This window comes from Chiloscyllium plagiosum, unplaced genomic scaffold, assembly GCF_037043375.1.
Source record: "Chiloscyllium plagiosum isolate Xiang-an unplaced genomic scaffold, Cpla_swu_hap1 HiC_scaffold_40, whole genome shotgun sequence".
Lineage (NCBI taxonomy): Eukaryota > Metazoa > Chordata > Chondrichthyes > Orectolobiformes > Hemiscylliidae > Chiloscyllium > Chiloscyllium plagiosum.
The window spans coordinates 19638511-19660988 of NW_028270178.1; positions in this window are offsets into that span (position 1 = coordinate 19638511).

Sequence of the window (22478 nt, forward strand, 5' to 3'; positions counted from 1 at the left end):
AATCAGAGGAAATCGGAGTGTTACTGAAACTAACAGGGGTCAGCGCAAGAGAGAAACAGTCAGCCTGACAGATACCTCAGAAAGGAAAAGAAGATTTCATCACATCAAAGGCCGCACATAAATATTATAATCAAGGCAACAACAATGAACCAATTCTTGACATTATTTTGTGACAGGTCCCCAGGGATTGCCTGGTAGACATGCTATTGTCTTAAACAAAGAAGCAGGGAACAATGTCGATATGTGAATGAACTTTCCAAGGTCATTTTATTGAGAAATTCATCGTCACACTGGGGGCTCCTGTGGCACAGCAGTAGTGTCCCTATCTCTGAGCTAGGAGATCTCTGTGTGAGTTCTACCAGGTCCAGAGAATATGCCATAACGTTCCTGATCAGTTGATTGAAAATTCCAAGGGAAAAGATTCAATGTTTTCTCTGATTTAAGGAAATCAGACATAGGTAAGAACCAGAAATGATATGCAGCTTAGAGTAAGAGATCTCAAAGTAAAGGAGCCATTAGGAGGTAGTCACCATAATATAAGTTTTAATCGGCACTTTGAGAGGGAGAAAGGAGAATCGGAAGTGTCAATATTGCAGTTGAACAAAGGGAACTAAGGGGCTATGAGGGAGGAACTGGCCAAAGTTCAATGGTTCAATACCTTAGAAGGATGACAGTGGAATAACAATGGCAGCTGTTTCTAGAATATGTGCAGAGTCAGTGCATAAGAAATAAACTCACCAGCACCTTTAAATGTTTCTGTTAACAGAGAAATTCACTGTGTACTGGCAAAAGTTGCATTTTTTTTTCGTTATTTTTGCAGTGTTCTGAGGTTAAAATGTAACCTGGACACAGTGATATATTTCTCAGTCAGGACTTTCACATTTATTTCAGTTGCAGAACCCACAGATAAAGGTTCAGCTGTTCCTTACTTTGATTGCAACCCTCCACACCTCTGTGACCTGATACCTCAGCAAAGCAGAATGAGGGGGGAATAGGCTGAAATGGTGCCATGATCCAGGAGGTCACCGACAGAGTGCAGGGAATCCTCAAGGGTGAAGGTGAAGAACCAGAGGTGCTGGTGCATGTCAGCACAAATGATGTCTGGATGAAGAGGAGGGACATTCTACAGCGGGACTTCAGAGATCTCAGAAGGAGGCTAAAAGCCAGGACTTCCAGTGTGGTTATCTCCGGTTTGCTTCCAGTTCCTCAGACTGGAGAGGGTAAGAACTGGGAAATAATAGACTTGAATGTGTGGCTGAGGAACTGATGCAGGAAGCAAGGATTTAAATTCTTGGATCACTGGAGTATGTTTTGCGGTAATGATAAATTATACAAGAGGGACGGGTTGTGCCTTAATAAGTGGGGGACCAACATTTGGGCAGGTAGGTTTGCACTGCAACACAGATGCATTTAAACTAAGCAGTGTGTGTGAGTGTGTGTGTGTGTGTGTGTGTGTGGGGGGGGGGGGGGGGGGGGGGGGGTTGGGAACCAGCTGGAAATTTTAAAAAGAAGTTGAAAGGAAAATGAGAGTAAGAGAAGTTAAGAAAGACAACAAAATCATTGGAGCAGAAAACTCAAGAAGGGATCTTACAGTATGGTCAAGTGAAATAGGGATTGATAGGAAGGGTGAGGGGAGTAACAAATTAAGAATATTATGCATGAATGCACGAAGCATACAAAATAAGGTAGATGAGCTTGGGGTTCAGTTGGAAACTGGCAGGTACGATGTTGTGGGGATAACTGAGATGTGGCTTCAAGTGGACAGGGCCTGGGAAATGAATATTCAAGGCTATACCTGCTATCACAAGGACAGACTGACGGGCAGAGGGGGTGGGGTGGCCCTGTTGGTGAGGAATGATATTCAGTCCCTTGTGCGGGGGGACCTAGAATCTGGGGATGTAGAGTCAGTATGGATAAAGCTGAGGAATTCTAAGGGTAGAAAAACCCTAATGGGAGTTACCTACAGGCCCCCAAACAGTATGTTGAGTGTAAGATGAATAAGGAGTTGAAATTGGCCTGTCTCAAAGGTATTACTACAATTGTTATGGGGGATTTCGACGTGCAGGTAGACTGGGAGAATCAGGATGGTACTGGACCGTAAGAAAGAGAGTTTGTGGAGCACCTCTGAAATGGATTCTTAGAACAACTTTTACAGGAGGCTGCCATGGAGAAGGCAGTCCTGGATTTGGTGTTGGGCAATTAACCAGATTTGATCAGGCACCTCGAAGTAAAGGAACCATTAAGAGGTAGTGGCCATAATATTATAAGTTTTAATCTGCAATTTGAGAGGGAGGAGGGAGAATCTGAAGTGTCAGTATTGCAGTTGAACAAAGGGAACTATGGAGCTATGAGGGAAAAGCTGGCCAAATTTCAGTGGTTCAATGCCCAAGCAGGGATGGCAGTGAAACAACAATAGATATAATGCAAAAGGTGCAGGATCAGTTCATTCCAAAAGGAAGAAAGAGCCTAACGGGAGGCAGGGACAGCCTGACGAAGGAAGTTAAAGACTGCATAAAGATAAAAGAAAAGAAGTATAGCATAGCAAAGATGAGTGGGAAGCCAGAGGACTGGGAAACTTTTAAACAGCAACAGAGAATAATGAAAAAGGCAATACACAGAGAAAGAAAATGAGATACAAAGGCAAACTGGCCAAAAATATGAAGGAAAATAATAAAAGCTTTTTTAGTTACGTGAAAAGAAAAAAACAAACTGGTTAAAAGTAAAATTGGGCCCTTGAAGACAGAAATGGGTGATTTTTTTATAATGGGGAACGAGGAAATGGCAGAAGAGTTGAATAGGTACTTTGGATCTTCACTGGGGAAGACACAAGCAATCTCCCAGCTGTAATAGGAGATTACAGTAAGGACTGAGGGTAATGGATGAACTGAAGGGAATTTATATTAGGCAGGAAATGGTGTTGGATAGACTGTTAGGTCTGAAGGCTGATAAGTCCCTGGGACCTGATGGTCTGCATCCCAGGGTACTTAACGAAGTGGCTCGAGAAATTGTGGACACATTGGTAATCATTTTCCAATATTCTATAGATTCATGATCAGTTCTAGCGGATTGGAGGGTGACTAATGTTGTCCCACTTTTCAAGAAAGGAGGGAGAAAGAAAACAGGGAATTATCGACTGGTTAGCCTGACGTTAGTGGTGAGAAAGACACTTGAGTCAGTTATAAAAGATGAAATTACGCCTCAATTGGAAGGCGATAACATGATAGGTCAGAGTCAGCATGGATTTAGAAAGGGGAAATCATATTTGACTAATCTTCTGGAAGTTTTTGAGGATGTAACTATGAAGATGGACAAGTGTGAGCCAGTGGATGTAATGTATCTGGACTTTCAGAAAGCCTTTGATCAAGTCTCACATAGGAGATTAGGGCACATAGTACTGGGGGAAAATACTGACTTGGATTGAAAATTGGCTGGCTGATAGGAAGCAAAAAGTAGTGATAAACAGGTCCCTTTTGGAATGGCAGGTGGTGACCAGTGGGGTACCACAAGGTTTGGTACTGGGGCAGCAGCTGTTTACAATATACATTAACGATATAGATGAAGGCATTAAAAGTAATATTAGCAAATTTGCTGGTGACACAAAGTTGGATGGCAGGGTGAAATGTGAGGAGAATGTTATGAGAATACAGGGTGACTTGGACAGGCTAGGTGAGTGGATGGATGCATGGCAGATGCAGTTTAATGTGGATAAATGTGTGGTTATCCACTTTGGTGGCAAGAACAGGAAGTCAGATCATTATCTAAATGGAGTCAAGTTAGGTAAAGAGGAAGTACAACGAAATCTAGGTGTTCTTGTACATCAGTCAATGAAAGCAAGCATGCAGGTACAGCAGGCAGTGAAGAAAGCTAATAGCATGCTGGCCTTCATAACAAGAGGAATTGAGTATAGAAGCAAAGAGGTCCTTCTGCAGCTGTACAGGGTCCTGGTGAGACAGTACCTGGAGTGTCGTGTGCAGTTTTGGTCTCCACATTTGAGGAAAGACATTCTGGCTATTGAGGGAGTGAAGTGTAGGTTTACGAGGTCAATTCCTGGAATGGCAGTACTAGCATATGTTGAAAGATTGGAGCGACGGGCTTTATACACTTGAGTTTAGAAGGATGAGCGGGGATCTGATTGAGAGGTATAAGATTATTAAAGGATCGGACACTCTGGAGGCAGGAAGCATGTTTCCACTGATGGGTGAGTCCTGAACCAGAGGACACGGTTTAAAAATAAGGGGTAGATCATTTAGTACAGAGTTGAGGGGAAACTTCTTCATCCAGAGAGTAATGGATATATGGAATGCTCATGAGGCAGTAGAGACCAAGTCTCTGGATACTTTCAGGAAAGAGATGGATAGAACTCTTAAAGATAGTGGAATCAAACGTTATGGGGATAAGGCAGGAACAGTATACTGACTATGGATGATCAGCCATGATCATAATGAATGGTGGTGCTATCTCGACGGGCCGAATGGCCTGCTACTGTACCTACTGTCTATTGTCTATTGAAATATTAGGTAGAGATCAGTCAAACTGGTGGCGATAATGTGAGTGAACAAATAATCCCGAATCCCAGGGGAATGTTCTGGGGACAGGGCTTCAAATCCCACCATGGCACGTGGTGAAAGTTAAATTCAATGAGAAGCTAGTTTAACAGGAACAATACATCCATCACCAATGGCTGAAAAACTCATCTGGTTTGCTAATGGGAAGGATATTTATTGTCTTTACTTCGCTTAGCCGACACATGGTGCAGAAGAATCTTACTGCAGCTGTACAAAATGATATTAGCAGCACATCTGCGGCACGATGAGCAATTGTCTTCCCATTATCTTCACTGGAGGCAGTTCAGAGAAGCTTTGTTCAGTATGATCCCCAGTATGGGAGGGATTGAATAGTGTGGTGCTCGAAAAGCACAGCTGGTCAGGCAGCATCTGCCGGGCAGGAGAGTCAATGTTTCGAACATGAGCTTTTTATCAGGAAGCTCTTCATCAGGTTGTGCCTTTCCAGCATCGCACTTTTCGACCATGATCTCCAGCATCTGCAGTCCTCACTTTCTCCTGGTATGGGATGTGCGTGTATTGAGCGAAGGCTAAACAGATTGGGACTCTATTCACTGGAGTTTAGAAGCATGAGAAGTGATCTCATTGAACTATCAAGGATTCATCAGAGACTTGGCAGGATAAATGCTGAGGGGACGCTTTGCCTTATGGGAGAGTCGAAAATTGGACGATATTATCTCAGAATAAAGGAGGGGCAATTTAAGACAGAAGTGGAGGGAAATTACTTCGCTCAGTGTTGTGAGTCTTCAGAACTCCTTGCTAAAGAGATATGTTGGGACAGGGTCCTTGTGTATATGTAAGGGTGGGATAGACTTTTGACCAGTTGGGAAATTAAGGCTTATCGGGAAGGATCAGAAAAGTGGGCATGAGGAGTGGTGGTTCAGCCAAGATCCCATTGAATGGTGGAGCAAGATCAAGGAATCAAACAATCTACTTCTGTTCCTATTTGTATGGTTGTTTGGTCTCATACATGTGTCTCTAGACCCACAGCAATGTGGTTGAAGCTTAGCCTGCTGGGGGCAATAAGAGATGGGCAAGGGAGGCATGGTGGCTCATTGGTTAGCCCTGCTGCCTCACAGTGCCAGGGACCATGGCTTGATTCCACCCTCACACGACTGTCTATGTGAAGTTTGTGTATCTCGTCCATGGTTTACTCTGGGTGTTCCAGCTTCCTCCCACAGACCAAAAATATGCAAGTTCGAAGCATTAACCAAATAAAATTGCCCACAGTGTCCAGTGATGTGCAGGATAGGCATGGAAAATAGCCATGGAAAATACAGGGATAGCCTCAGGGGTGTGATACCCTTCAGAGGGTCAGGGTGGACCCGAAGGGCCAAATGACCTGTTTACACACTGTAGGGATTCTGTAATAAGTACTGGCTTCCCCAGTGACTCCTGCATCCCATGTATTAATTAAAAAGACAAATCGTGATTCTGATTGTTTGGCTGTTTTTCCTTCCTCACAGTGTACCGACTGACAATTGGTGTCTAGTCTTGGGAAAGGTGCAGTCTCTCTAAAGGTATAAATCCCTATCTGGTGCCAATGACTACAGCAGATCTCATGGTGATTATCTGCAACGCAATATTTTATTGTGTGTCTGCATTTTATTGGCGGGCCATCTTCCTGCACACTTCAGTGTGCAAATTTGTTTTCCATTTCTCCCATAAGTGTTGACTGCTCTGTCTGGTTTACTGTCGTTTTCAACTAATCGCTTTTGTAGTTATTTGCTGCCGGTATCTGAAAACAAACTGTTGCACTGGGAAGACAGCTGGTGTTGTTGGCATGACCTTGACTATGTTTTCTGCTTAAAGAACACCCCATGGCCCTTTGTGTACAGATCTATCCTGTCACTCACAATATACAATGCGGGTGTCATGTACCATCAAACCTTAATGTCGCAGGTGCATGGAAAACATTTTCTTTGCTTGAGCAACTGATGTCTCCAGTGATTCAATTTCTCCTGGTTTTATTTCTGAATATTTTCACTGGTAGATGTATTTCAGTTAATAGCCAGGCTCGGAGGAGAACTCTGGGATCAGAATTACAGCAAGAATGACAAACATCCTGAGCTCCTGAACCATGGAAAGTCGATAGTTTTAATTTTTACAATATCCTGCAGTTTCATTCTACCTTGGATGGCCTCAGTTATCTATTTCATGTATTATAGATTTTCCGGCGCATTTAAGTGCAAGTCAATATTTAACCCATTTCCAGTAATTCAGAAAGCTGGAGGTATGCTTCAGTTCCTGAGCTCCTGCACCAACATGGTCATTTATACAGCAAACCCAGAGAATGTTCAGGCAGCAGTTGCTTGATTTCATCAAATCTCCTTTTAATCTGATCGAAAATTGTACTGACCAAGTAAAACGGCAGAACTGAAGGCAATTACTGCCCAGCTCAGTGCCACAGTTCAGAGGGAAACCAAACTTTGAGGGAGATTGTGGCACATGGGTATGTCCCGACCTCTAATCCAGAAGGCCCAGGATCATGTCACAGTGACTTCTGGGAAGGGTGATGGCATCTTTCATCAGAATGTCTCTCCAAACTAAACTAAGCAAAGATGTTCTGCGAAATACCAAATTATATCGTTCCTTCCAATTGCTTTGCCATTAAAACTTAGACCGAAATCATTCTGTGAAAGAAAATTCATCAAAATGAACAGACGTAAGTGCTTCATCATATTTTGGAAATATGTTGCTTCGCAAATAGTTTTTTTTTCTTCACAATGGAAGCATAAGTGTAATTGTGCGGAGGAAATAGCAACAAATGTCCCACAGATAGACCGATTTCACAACACTGGACTGGTAAACATTCTCTGTAGCTTCATTAGGAATGGGAAGTGTTTTTGTTTTGTCCAATGTAACAAATATTACACATTCTCGCATTTTGATTGAGTCACCTAACAGTGCAAATGCTCAAATGAGGATGGTCAGTTAATTTACAATAATCTCTGAAATGTCCCGAATGAATTGCCTACATAATGTACTTAAGGATACTTTGTGGAAACTGCATGTTTTGTGGAAATATTAAAAATGCCTCCGTATCTCTGTCTCTGTATGTGACAGAGCATGAGGCAAGTGTTTGTTTCTCAATCGCTGTCCTGATCCTTTAGCTCCAGTGATCAAAGCAGTCATCCCGTGATCCTTGGGGAAGGGGCTGGAATATTGAGAGTGAAGGAGTGTGAGAGATCATTGGGAAAGCTGGGACCATCTGGAATAGTGAAGATAAACTCGGAAACACTGGTCTCTCCATGTTTTTCCCTGTGACGCCTGGCTCTATGTCTACATTTCCACTGTTATCTATCTATCTGCTTGTGTGTGCATGCGTGTGTGTGCGCGCGCGTGTGTGCATGTGCATGCGTGTATGTGTGTGTGTGTATGTGCTTGTGTGTATGTGTGTGTGTATTGTGTGTGTCTGTAAGTGTGTGTTCATGTGTGTGCATGTATGTGTGTATATGTGTGTCTGTTTGTGCGTGTGTATGCGTGTGCGTGTGTGTTTGTGTGCATCTCCACATTACAGAGCAATGGTTGTTGCGTTGTTTATTTACAGTGCAATGGTTGATACATTGTCCATATTACAGAGCATTGATGCGTTGTCATTACAGAGCGGTGGTTGATACATCCTCCATGTTACACAGCAGTGTTATTGCTTCCAACATCACATTAGAAGTGGGCTATTCACAGATTAGTGCATCGTGTTCAGCTCCATTTGCAAACCCTCAAATACTGCTGCAGTTCCTGCCTGTGGGCACCATTACCGGGCCAACAATCAGGCTTGGGCTGATAACTGGCAAATAACATTGAGGTCAGAGAAGTGGCAGGTAGTGACCATCTCCAACAGCCATTGCCTCTTGATATTCACTACATTGCCATCACTGAATCCCCCATAATCAACATTCTGTGGATTACAATAGACCAGAAACCGAACTATGTGAGCCAAACAAATACCGTGGCTACAAGAGCACATGGCAGCTTACCACCACCCCCTCAAGGTGGGCAACTAGGAGCAGGCAATAGATATTAGTTCAGCAAGCAATGGCCACACGTGAATAAAATAAATCATTGGAGAGCGTCTGGAATATGTCTGTGAGAATGATAAATACATTAGACAGAGCCTGGGCATACTCCTCCAAGTGAGAGATTTATTTCAACCAACCAGAAACATACAACATTTGACTGGCTCTTCTTAATTTTAACTAGTCCATAATATTTGTTTGCTGGGTTTAGCTCCTAGTTATTTGGCATCCTATCAACAAATTTATATACTGATTCATCTACTTTAATAACCAAAAAAATTCAACAGTATATGCAAGTTTATACAAAAATATAATTTATTGTGTACTTCATCATTCTACAATCTTTAACAAATTCAGTTTATTCCATCAATATTTCTCTGTTCTCACAGTTTACTATAGTGCAAAGCCATCCCTGTTTGAGAATTTCCAACAACTCATTCAAGCAATTACTTCTTTTTCGTAAATCAATCCAATAGCTGAACACTTGTGTCAAACAATTTTAATTTTGAAGTGTCTACTTTATATGCAAGAGATCAACCCTCAAACTCTTAACCACACCTCTCTTTGTCAAGCTGAGATTGACCAGAGTAAAAGGTAATGAATATAACGTTCTTTCTCTTTTTTTCCAGATCGCCACCTTATATAGAAGTTCCTTTGAAAACTGAGGACCTTAATCTCCCCAGGCCCTGAGAAGTTGTACTAGCCATAATAATGGATGTTCAGGATGTCAGTAGAATGGGGTAGGAGGGGCAGGTGGACACTGTGAAATATACAGGGCCCTCTGCATTGTCCCCATCAAATGCTCCCAACACAGGAACATCATGGGATTTTCTTAATCATTGATGGGAGGTTTGCTTTGCTGGCTAGGACAACAGTTATTGCCTATCCATGATTGTCCTTAAGCCACCACCTTGAACCATTTTGTGATGGCAGACCCACAAGGTCACTGAAGATGTAGTTCAAGGGATTTGACCCAGTGACACTAAAGTAACAGCAATATATTTCTAACTCAGGATGGTGAGTGACTTGGAGATGAACTTGCAGGTGATGGTTTTCCCATTGTCCTTCCAGATGGAAGTGGTCTTGGATTTGAAAGTCATTGTGTAAGAATTCTTGGTGATTTTCTGAAGTACATCGTGAGTATGTTGCCACAGACAGTCAGTGGGAGAGGGACTGCACGTTTGTGGATCTGGTGCCAATCAAATGGACTGTTTTATCCTGGATGGTGTTAAACTTCCTCAGTGTCGATGAGGTTGCACGCATCCAGACAACAAGTTACCTTGAGATCATTACTGCTTATTGTTGACACTTGTACTTTGAAGATACTTCTCATACCTCATGATAACTCGTCCTGTGAATTCTGAGGAAATATGTTTACTTCAGCTGTTGTCCCTTCACTATCTATAGCCAGTTAAGTCTTATGTTCCTAATCCCCTGTGTTATATCAAATTGTTGGTTTCCCTTTAATGTTTTCTAAAGCCGATATGTTTATCAACATGATTAATTGCATCTTTGACTGTAATGCCATCCTCAACTTCATTCACTGATTATTCTTTCTTGAAAGTTTATTTTTAAATGGAATATAGTTTTGGGCATTTTGAATCACTGATTCAAATATTTAGCACTTGTCCATTAGTTGCTTGAACTTTTGATTCATTTATTCAATCAACCTTAGCCAATTTTCCTGTCATGCTAATGCATTTACTTTTGATTCAGTTACAAGTTTGTACTGGTAACTGGAGTGTGCCACTCCTCAGACAGTTGTAATATATTACGTGGTTCGTTTTCAATGACATACTAATTTACCCAGCCTATGAGCACAAAGCATTCCACAAGGTGGCACTGTGGCTCAGTGGTCAGCATTGCTGCCTCACGGGACCCGGGTTCAATTCCTGCCTCGGCGACCATCTGTGTGGAGTTTGCACATTCTCCCCGTGTCTGCGTGGGTTTCCCCTGGGTGCTCTGGTTTCCTCCCACAGTCCAAAGATGTGCAGGTTAGGTGAATTGGCCATGCTAAATTGTCCGTAGTGTTAAGTGCATTAGTCAGGGGTGAATGTAGGGGAATGGGTTTGGGTGGGTTATTCTTTGCAGGGTCGGTGTGGACTTGTTGGGCAAAAGGGCCTGTTTCCATACTCTAGGAAATTTAATCTAATCTAAAAAAATTCTTTGGCCACTTTACATAAATGCACTAGTCCAATCTATTAGATGATTCCAATGCATGTTGAGTTGAATTACTGACTCATTATTACTTGTTTGCTGCTCTGTACAACAGTATAAATACAATCACCATTTTCCGATCTTCATTATCAGTAAGCTCCAACCACATAGTGATCTCCCATCTTATTCTTTTCAAAATTATCAAGGTTTCTCACTGCTTCAGTGCTGCAATCTTTTACTGTCTTGAAGATATGCCTTCATTTCCATTCTGTCCAACATTTAGAAATATTCTGCATCTGGGATATTTATATACGAAATTTCTTCTGTGATGGAATTGTCTCTATTTTTGTCACTTGTTAATACATATTTTTTAAAAAAAAACAAGTCTCACAACTTCACTTAAATAGTCTATTTTTTTTCTATTCTTATTCATAAATACATTGCTTGCTGACTCATTATTACCATTAAACTCTGCAACATTTGACCTTCATGCAAATCCTTACACTACTGTATTGCATCATTTTACCCATCAGATGTCTAAATTTTCACACAACTGAATTTTTACCCATCTTTCTGTTCCTCGGGTTGCAATCTGTTAGTCTTTATCGTTCCTTTTGCTTTAATTTGAACTTTGAAATCTCAGATTCTTTCAGTCGGATGTAATACCTAGTTCTGCTTGTCTAGGTGACACTGCAGGCAGTGGAGAGGAGACCTCATTGTGAGCAGCCAGCACAATAGATCACATTGAGTGTAGTGCAGATAAATCACTGTTTCACCTGGGAGGTGTGTGTCTGGAGCCTTGGATAGTGAGGACAGAAGAAGGAAACAGGTGGGTGTTATACCTTTTGTGATCGCAAGGGAAGGTGCCGTGTGGGTGGGAATGGGGGAGTGGACCAAGGTATCCCGAAGGGAATGGTCACTGTGGAAAGCTGACAGGGGAGGGGAAGAGAAAATGTATCTGGGGTGGCATTCAAGTGGAAGTGGTGGACATAGCAGCTAATGATCCTATAGATGCAGAGGCAGGTGGACAGGAAGCGAGAACCAAGGGGACCCATCCAACCAAGGGGGAGGGAAGTGAAGGGATGGGGAGGGGTGATAGACTACATTCTAGGATCTGTCTATCCCCTTCTGGAGAAAAACTATAACATAGAAAAAAAATGCGTATCTACCTTGTATTGAATATCTAATTGCACTGACATAAGATTTACTTCAGAATCTGTGAGCTGAAAGCACTTTGTACTTCAGCTCTCTGTGCAGTTGACAATACTTCCTGCTTGATAGAATTTACACCTGCTGATTAGCTTCCTCACGCAGTTAGTTAGATTTATCTGAGTGATTATTCTATGTTCATTGTGAGATCTCAGAATCTGAACCAACCTGCCATTGCTTTAAACTTTTAAAGTGCTAAAATAGATTTTAAGTCTTGATGTGAGATCTGTTTTCCGGAGAGATCCCCCTTACACTATAATCCTGACTTGGCACTCAGTTAAGTAAAGCACCCTGCTCTCAAAGCACTATCCTTCTGAGCTCTGTGTGATGGCAAATGCTGCTTTGAGACAAGATAAAAAATTTTGGAGAAGGTTGTTTAATTTTGGAACTTCCTGCATCAGACAATGGTTAACGCAGGTTCATTGAATAATGCTGATGGTGGCAGGAGGGAGATTCCAATTTGATAAGGCATTGAAGGTCATCTGGGGTAGACAGCAATGCGGAACATAAACAAATCAAACATGATTTTATTGAATAATGAAGCATGATCTACTTCAGCTTCTAATTCGGATTTTAACATCAGTCATTTCATTATTTTCCAAGATATATTCCCCAAACACACTGCTGAAAATCAGATATTGGCCAATTGTTCCTTTTTGTTCAAAAGTGTCTGTAGAAATGCTTGCTATCTGTTGTTATATTTTCAGTGATATGTTTCTCTGTACTCAAGTTCCCCTTCCTTCTACATAATTTTGTCTATCCAATTTTTTTACTATCTATTCTTCCATTATGCCTACTCTTTTTTCATTCTTGCCATTTCTTTAATCCATGTTTTCAAAGTTTCACTTCCTCAGTTAACTTTAATGTAGTTCCCTTGCAACCTTTTTGATCTCAATAAAATGTACTTCTGCTGAGCATTCCGAAATATCTTCTTCAATGTCAGACACTGCCTTTACGAACTTGACACAAAACCTGATTTCCAAATTCTCTTTGTTCTTCGCCCTCACAATCGTCCCAATAAAGCTGAAATCACCATCTTTAGATCCACTCAACTCCCCATCAAACCTAATGCGAAACCTTGTTATGATCACTGTTACCTAAGGCTGACTACAAGTTAATGTCATGAACAATCCTATGTTTTTGGATAATTGCAGGTCTGCTATTGCCTGCTTTCTTGTAAACTCTAGAATATCGAACTCCTTGAAAATGTTCCCGAAACATGCCAGGAACGATCATCTAAACTATTTCAAAACACATAGGAATATCGCCATCGAAATTGGAATGATGCTGATTTTATTGAGCTTCAGAATCTGTGAGCTGAAAGCTCACATTTATTTCTGCTGCAACACAGGGTAAGTTCAGAGCGGGAGCTGAAGATGGTGCTGAAATCTCAGTGGTTACTGATTTTATGAATCATTTAAAGCCAAAACAAACGCAAAGTAGTCTCTGTTGGAATACTGAATCTCAGTTTTGGTTCAATTACTCATTTGGACTTGAGCATAATTGTCTTTAACCTGTATGAGAAATGGGGAAGGGTGTTGTTTTACGCAGATGTAGCAAAAAGGGCAGTGATAATACGCTTAAGCACAGCACTGACAAATAAGTATAGAGGGCAGCTGCAGGCAAAGATCAGATTAGCAAACTTCTGGGAAAAACAAGTATGTGCAGGCAGAAAAGCAGAACAATAGAAATCACTAGCACAGCAAGTGTTAATATAGTTACAAAACGGTTGCAGCTAACGGCCCAAAGAGAGAGAAGGAGAATCTAGTCAAGATAAGGAGAAGTCACGTAGGGGCAGTCAGGTCACAAGTTAGGCAGAGAACTAGGGTGATTGGGTAATGTAGGAGTCGGGAGACGTGACCTCACGCAGCTCAAAGGTATAACTGTATACTTGTTTCAATGCTCATTGCTCATTTGCTTTAGCATTTGACGCCCTTTCTTGCAAGATCGTAAAATAAATTGCCTTGTTTCCAGTTTTGGTGGTCTTGGCTAATTTTGTTCAGTTTCTTTTTAACATCTGTTTGTAATCTCATGGATTCCTGGGCTTCATTCCCTACCTCTCTTGGCACTGGGTGCTAATTAAGACTGTGCATTTCCAAATAAAAGAAAAGAAGTGCGGATGCTGGAGATCTGAAGCAAACAAAAAACAGAAATCACTCGAGAAACTCAGCAGCGTCTGGTGAGAGAAATCAGAGTGAATGTTTCGAGGTCACTGAAATGTATTAATACTGAGTAACATAGTTCTCTCTCGGCACAAATGCTGCCAGATCTTCCAAATTTTAGAGAAAACTGACATTAGTTTAACTTAGAACAGTACAACGCAGAAACAAGCCAGTCAATCTGTCAGGTCTGTGCTAACTATGGTGCCATTGTAAGTTAATCTCATGTACTTGCACTTGATCCCTTTATTCCGACCTGTTCATGTGTCTGTCCAAATGCCTCTTCAACATTTCTATTGTGCCTGTTTCGACCACTTCCCCTGGCATTGAGCACCCTCTGTGGAAATACATTTGCCTCCCACATCCTCTTTATGTTAACCAATGAGTTAGCCAATCCTCCATCCATTATAGCACACCGCTGCCAATGCCACAGGCTCTTATTAGCTGACTGTGCAGTAACGTATCAAACACCATTTGGTAATCCAACAATATTAGATCCAATGGTTCCCAATCTCTGCCTTCTTGGTTCTTTTCTCAATAAATTCAAACACATTTGTCAGGTAGAATTTTCCCTTCATCTATTCCATTCGATTGGCATATATTTCTAAATTTTATGGTGTCAAAACTTTTATAATAGGTTTGAATGTTTTTACACTTTTCGATAAGAGTGTTCCATTGACAGTTTTACAATCCTCCTGGCTGCTTCCAGAATTCCAACAATTCTGGAGAGAATACCGTGAGGGTTTCTATTTCTCTATCGCTACTTATTATAACATGTCAGGGGGAAACTCATTGGGTCCAGGAGGTGTTCAGACTTTAATCCCATTAATTGTTCCTCTACTTTCTCTTCCTTTAATGATAGTTGTTTTACTGGTCCTCCTCCTCAATATTTTTTCAATGTTCCACAGTGAAGACTGAAGCAGAAGTAATGAATTGTTAAGTAGATTCATTGCAATGCAGTCATTAATTTTCAATAAATATATACGTAATTGCAGGAATATAAATAGTCTGCAATTCAATTTCTTTAAGATTTTTCGTCACAAATAGAGAATGAATTCAGGAAAAGAAAAACATTTGAACGAGAGTCAATTTCACATGTTTATACTACATAAGCACTTTTCCAAGGGTCCATATTTCACAAACAGGACACACAGTCTGGTGGGGACAACATGAAATACACTTGCCGCTGCCACAATGCAGACCAATGCTCCCTGATTCTGTTGCGTGTTGGCACATAGCTACAGCAAAGATGGCCTTTCATAGAGTCAGGTGCTCTTCCTTTGGGATGTGGGAGTTCAGGGAGAGTTTCCATGTTACTGATGATTATGTCTGGAAGAAGTGTCTTTGGTTGCAAATTCTAATAGATCAGATGGATTGGTTGGAGCGGCAGTTAGAAGCGATGAGGAATTTACAGAAGCTAGGGGCTATGATGCAGGGCAGTTATAGGAAGGGAGAAAAAACACAGATGCAGTCAGGTGAGTGGGTTACCTCCAGGAAAGGTAGGAGAGGGTGGCAGGTACTATGGGAGTTTCCTGTGGCTATCCCCATCTCAAACAAATATGCTGGTTTGGAAAATTTGGGGGTGATGGACTCTCAGGGGAATGTAGCATGAACAACCAACATTTTGGTACTGAGAATGTCTCTAATGTATCAAGGGGCACGTCAGGTTCCAAACAATTGACTGTGATAAGGGACTCCCTACTCAGAGGCACAGACAGACATTTCTGCAGCCAGCTGTGAGAAATCAGAATGGTGTGTTTCCGCATCATTCCAGGATCAATGGAGAGGGTGCAGAATGTTCTCAGAGGGGAGAGGGACAAGCAGGAGGTCAATGTACACATTGGAACTAAATATGTAGGAAGGGAAAAGGATGAGATTCTGAAGAGGGAATATAGAAAGTTAAGCAGGAATTTAAAAAGGAAGTCCTTGAGGGTAGGAATATCTGGATTACTCCCAGCGCAACAAGTTAGTGAGGTAGGAATAGAAGATTGGGGCAGATGAATGCATGGCTGAGGAGCTGGTATATGGAAGAAGAGTTAACATTTTTGGATCATTGGAATCTCTTCTGGGGTATAACTGACCTGCACAAGAAGGACAGATTGCGCCTAAATTGGAAGGGGACGAATATACTGGCAGGAAATTTACAAGAGCTGCTCGGATTTAAACTAGTAAGGTGGAGGGGTGGGACCCAGGGAGATAGTGAGGAAAGAGATCAATCTGAGACTGGTACAGTTGGGAATAGGAGCAAGTCACACAGTCAGGAATGATATGAACAAAGCAGGGAAGAAGGTAGGACTGATAAATTAAACTGCACTTGCTTCAATACAAGAGGCCGAATAGGGAAGGCAGAGGAACTCAGTGCATGGTTAAGAGCATAGGACCCAGATATCGTAGCAATTACATAGATGTGGTTCAAGGATAGACAGGACTGTCAGCTTAATGTTCCAGGATACAAATGCTTTAGGAAGGATCGAAACGAGGGCAAAAGAGGAGGGGGAGTGTCGTTTGCGATAAGGGATAGCATTATGGCTGTACTGACAGAGGGTATTCCCGGAAATGAATCCAGAGAAGTTATTTGGGTGCAACTAAGAAACAAGAAAGGGATGATCACCTTATTGGGATAGTACTATAGAACCCAGAATAGTCAGTAGGAAATTGAGATACAAATTTGTAAGGAGACTCAGTTATCTGTAAGAATAATAGGGTTGTTATGGTAGGAGATATTAACTTTCCAAACATAAATTGGGATATAGTGCTAAGCGTTTAGATGGAGAGGAACTTGTTTCGTGTACAGAAGAAAAAAATCTGAGTAAATATGTGAATGTACCTATGAGAGAAGGTGCAAAACTTGACCTACTCTTGGCAGATAAGGCAGCGCAGGTGACTGAGATATCAGTGGGGGAGCACTTTGGGGCCAGAGACCATAATTTTATTAAGTTTAAAAAAGTGATAGAAAAGGATAGACCAGATCTAAAAGTTGAAGTTCTAAATTGGAGGAAGACCAATTTTTATGGAAGTAGAAAAGAACTTTCAAAAGCCGATTGGGGGTAGATTTTCGCCGGTAAAGGGATGGCTGGAAAATGGGAAGCCTTCAGAAATGAAATAACGAGAATCCAGAGAAAGTATATTCCTGTCAGTGTGAAAGGCAAGGCTGGTAGGTATAGGGAATGCTGGATGACTAGACTAATTGAGGATTTTGGTTCAGAAAAAGAAGGAAGAGTATGTCTGGTATAAACACCAGATAAAAAGTGAATCCTTACAAGAGTATAAAGGCAGTAGGAGTATACTTAAGGTGGAAATCAGGAGGCACAATGGGGACATGAGATAGCTTTGGCAAATGGTGTTAAGGAGAATCCAAAAGGATCCTATAAATACATTAAGGTCAAAAGGGTAACTAAGGAGAGAATAGGACCCCTCAAGAAACAGCAAGGCAGCCTATGTGTGGAGCCGCAGGAGATGAGGGAGATACTAAACGAGTATTTTGCATCAATGCTTACTGTGGAAAATGACCCCCTACAATGAGGCACTCTGACCCTTATAGTGAGAGACTGCCTCAGAATACTCTTTCTGACAATGAGGCACTGCCTCCATCCTGACCATCTGCAGGTGAGGAGCTTCCACAGAACTCACCCTTTGACAGTGTAACACCACCTCAGCACTGAACGTTTGAACGGGTGGCACTCCCTCAATACTGACCCTCTCAGAGTAAGGCACTGTGTCAGCATTGTCCCTCCAATAATAACACATTCCCGGAGACCTGACCCTCTGACAGAGCTGCAATACCTCAGGACTCACCTTCTGATCATATAGTTCTCCCTCAGTTCTGACCGCATTACATTGAGGTACTGTCTTAGAACGAACCCTCTATCAAAATGGCACTCACATAGGAGTGAACTTCTGACAATAAGGCACTGCCACAATCTTGACCCTCTGATAATGAGGACCTCCCTCAGAACTGACCTTCTGACAATGACGATTTGGAGGTGCAGGTGTTGGACTGGGATGGACAAAGTTAAAAATCACAGAACACCAGTTATAGTCCAACAGGTTTATTTGGAAACATTAGATTTCGAAGTGCTGCTTCTTTATCAGTTGATTGTGAACAACCACCTGATGAAGGGGCAGCACTTTCAAAGCGAGTGCTTCCACATAAACCTGTTGGATTATGACTTGGAGTCGTGTGATTTTTAACTTCTGACAATGAGGCAACTCTTCTGTATTGACCCTCTGATTAAGCAGCAATACCCCAGTTCTGATCATCTAATTAAGAGGCACACCCTCAACTCTGACCTGCTGAAATGAGGCACTCCGTAAGGACTGACCCTGCAACAATGAGGGCCTCCATCAGGACTGACTCTGACAACAGGGCCTTGCCTCAGGACTGAGCCTCTGGCAATCAGCTACGGCCTCAGCATTGACTCTCTGACAGTGCTGCAATACCTCAGTACTGAGCCTTTAAATATGTAGCATTCCTTCATTTCTGACCCCATTACAGTAAGGCACTGCCTCAGAACAGATTGTCTGACAATGACAATGATGCACTTAGGAATGAGCCTTTGACAATAAGGTACTCACTCCGTATTGATGGTGAGGGCTCCCACAGTAATAGCTCTCTCACTGTGCAACACTATCAGTACTGAACCTCTCAACACAGTTATGATCGCCATGCAATCAGGCAGCGGCTCGGTATTGACCCTCTGACAAAAGGACACTGCCTCAGAATGTCCCTGTGACAAAGAGGCATTCCCTCAGAACTTACCCATGATAGAATAGCTCAGTACGTAACCAGCAATGACGTCTCACGTCCTCAATTCAGAATCCTGGATTATAAGGCACTGCCTCAGGATGGATGTTCTGATAATAACACATTCCCACAATTCTGTCCTCACAGAATTGTTAGTGGGGTCACACCCTCAGTGTTCAAGCTCTCACAGTTCGTCAGTCCCTCAGTACTGACCCTCTGATAGACCTACGATTTCTCAGTACTGACCCTCTAATCGTGTGGCAGTCTCTCAATTCTGGTGCTAATGCAATGAGGCACTGCCTCAGTATTGACCCATTTAGTGCTACATTGCACCAATTCTCCCATTATCTGAGATACTGAAGCACTGTCAGATGGTCAAAACTGTGGTATGCATCACAGTGAGCTAGTCAATACTGAGGCAGTACTTTATTATAAGAGGTTTAGAACTGCGGGAGTGTCAAATGATTTTGGGGTGAGTACTAGGGTATTGCAGCACTAAATGGCAGAATTGGTGCAGTGTAGTGCTGAGTAGGAGAATTGCGGCAGGACAATACTGAATGAGAGAATTAGAGCGTAGCACCCCTAAATGGGAGATTCAGCAAATGGGGGAATTGGTGTTGGAAAGCAATAAACTGGACAGTTGGTGCAGGGCATCAATAAATGAGAGGGTTGGTGCCAGTAACTCTCAGAGCAAAGTCTCATCTCAAAGAAGCACTGCGACACCTCATGTACATGTAGCAGTACCGCTCCTTTCAGAATATCTTTATTCCATCATGTATCAACACACAAACGTCACCAGAGAACCACATCTAGATATCTGTAGCTGGGCATTAGTACCAGACCAGCATGTTTTCTCTGATGTATCCACAGGGCACCAGCATTAATGAGCTAATATTAGTACATCTCATGTTAATGAGATCCTCCTCCTCATATCCAAGTAGTAAGGTCACATCGACTGACAGCGTAGGATGTCGTGAGTACTAGAGCATGGCCACCTTCATTATTTGTGTAGCACCAGTAGTATGGGATTAACATGGTCAGACGTGATTTATACCAGCAATGGGACAAAAACAGCAGGGTTAGATACATCATAGGTTCAAGTGTCACTTGTACTGGAGATGACCCCTGTGACAAATGTAAGGTACTGAGAGACGGACACGGTCAGCTCAAGTTTAAGTGAAGCATATCATTAACCAGAGGACCTCAGTTATTGTGGGATCGAGTTCATCACACGTTTGGTAAGTTTTACATCACTACCTGGTCTGAAACCGTCTCCTCACTTGGAATGTGGCATCTCCAGGTTGTAAGGATGAGGCTTCGTGTAGCTGCCGTTAGCAGTTCTTAAGGAACAGGTTTAGCAACTGCACAGGGTGATTTGATTTGTTCAGTAAACACTGTTGTAATATTGTTTTCTACAATCTGATGGTTCAAACATAACAACCTACCGAAGTCCACGTGTTGTACAGTTGTAGTTAGCACCAACTGCAATTTTAAATGATTGACTCTCTGGGAGATTGAAGGATCCATGATTACAGATTTCCCCATCATTCCAGTCATGTATCATCCAGTCCATACCGAACATAATCCCAATCTAAACTAGACCCACCTGTCTGCTCTTGGCCCATATCCCTCCAAACGTTTCCTATTCATGTTTCTAGAGAAAGTGAGGACTGCAGATGCTGAAGTACCAGAGTTGAAAGAAGGGTTTATGCCCAAAACGTCGATTCTCCTGCTCCTCGGATGCTGCCTGGCCTGCTGTGTTTTGCCAGCACCACATTTTTTCAACTCTATTCATGCTTCTATCCAAATTTCATTTTTTGCTCAGGCCTTGCTGTATCAGGTTCATGGACTGCTTCACAATCTGAGGAGTCTGAGGCAGTGGTATAAGTGTCAAGTTTTAAAAACCCAAGTCAAATCTAGTTAAAGTTGAGCAACTTGTTTGGGTGAAACGTGTATTGTTCAGACTCTTTGCAAACATTCCAGGGAGGGGCAAGTTTAAATTTTGAAATGAGATGTATGTTTTCACATGGACCAAGGTGAATGAGAATTGAACAGTAAATGATTGAAGTCGTATACCTGGCAGTATGTGACAAAGCTAAGCTAACTGATGCAAAATTTAAACTGCTACCTCAATTGGGATTGCTGTGTGGCCTAGGAAACTTGACATTTCAAAAAATTCAATCTGTGTTCATATTTTACATTGTTATTTGGGGCAGCACGGTGGCTCAGTGGTTATCACTGCTACCACCAGGGTCTCAGGTTCGATTCCAGCCTCAGACGACTGTTTGTGTGGAGTTTGCACATTCTCCCCGTGTCTGCCTGGGTTTCCTCCAAGTGCTCTGGTTTCCTCCCACAGCCAAAAGATGAGCCGGTCAGGTGAATTGGCCATGCTAAATTGCATAGGTGCATTAGTCAGAGCGAAATGGGCCTGGGTGGATTACTCTTCGGACGGTCTGTGTGAACTTGTGGGGTTGAAGGGCCTGCTTCCACACTGGAGGGAATCGGATCATTGCTGTCATTTCACTATGTTCAGAGAGTCGTCAGATCCAGGAATTATGTTATAAATGAAATTTATGACATTTACAGACCACAAAATTACAAAGCTGCCAGAAATGGTAAAGAGTAAAATCATAGGCCACTTTCTGCTCGCCTGCACTCGGTCACTGTGATTCTTCCCCTTGCTCTGTCCCATCAGGCCCTTCTCGACTTGACTGGCGACTATAATGTGTCTGACTGTCAGAACTTTGAGCAACAGAATTAGAACGAATGGCAGTAATGGAAAACATTCTGTAATGAAACATTTAAATCCCAGCTGGGCTCACTGTAACAACTCGGCTTTGGAACACAGAGCCATGGGAGGTTGTACAGTATTGTATAAGGTTTAAATCTGAAGTCGAAAGAAATACGCATTAAACAGATCAGAGTGCAGGTTGTTGGTAGAATTACAATGGCATTTCTCTTTATACAATATTTAAGTTTCAGTGTGCAACTATACTGTATAGAACTAAATTAATGTTAGAGTTGATAATCATGGTGAGTTTAACATACTCATCTTTAACTATAAATTTCCAGAAGTTCTTTTGTATGGATTTCTGTTTCTATTTCTTGAATTGATAGCAAGGATGTGGGAATAGAATGAGAAAAGTTCGAGATAAGATGTGGTGGGATTAGCGTTTCAAATCATCTTTCAGATCCTGAGTTGCAAAGTGGTGTGTTGTTGAAGTTGAGAAAGTTTCAAATGGAAGTCTCATTGAGTAGTGGTCACCTCTTTTACTAATAAAAAAAGGAAATTACTGCAGGTGTTGGAAGCTGAAACCAAAAGAGAAAATGCTGGAAAATCCTAGCAGGTCTGGTAACATCTGCAAGGAGAGAAAAGAACTGACGTTTCGGGTCTAACTGATCTTTTCTCAAAGCTGTGACAAAGAGTCAGTTAGACTCGAAACGTCAGTTCTTTTCTCTCCTTAGAGATGCTGGCAGACCTGCTGAGATTTTCCAGCATTTTCACTTTTGGTTATTATTTATAAGCTTTGTTCAATCTGTTAATCTGGAAATAATTACGTCAACTCCACTTACAAAATTAGATCTAGGTCCTTTCACCCTTGTGTTTCTTTGTACTTTGGCTGAGAGAGCT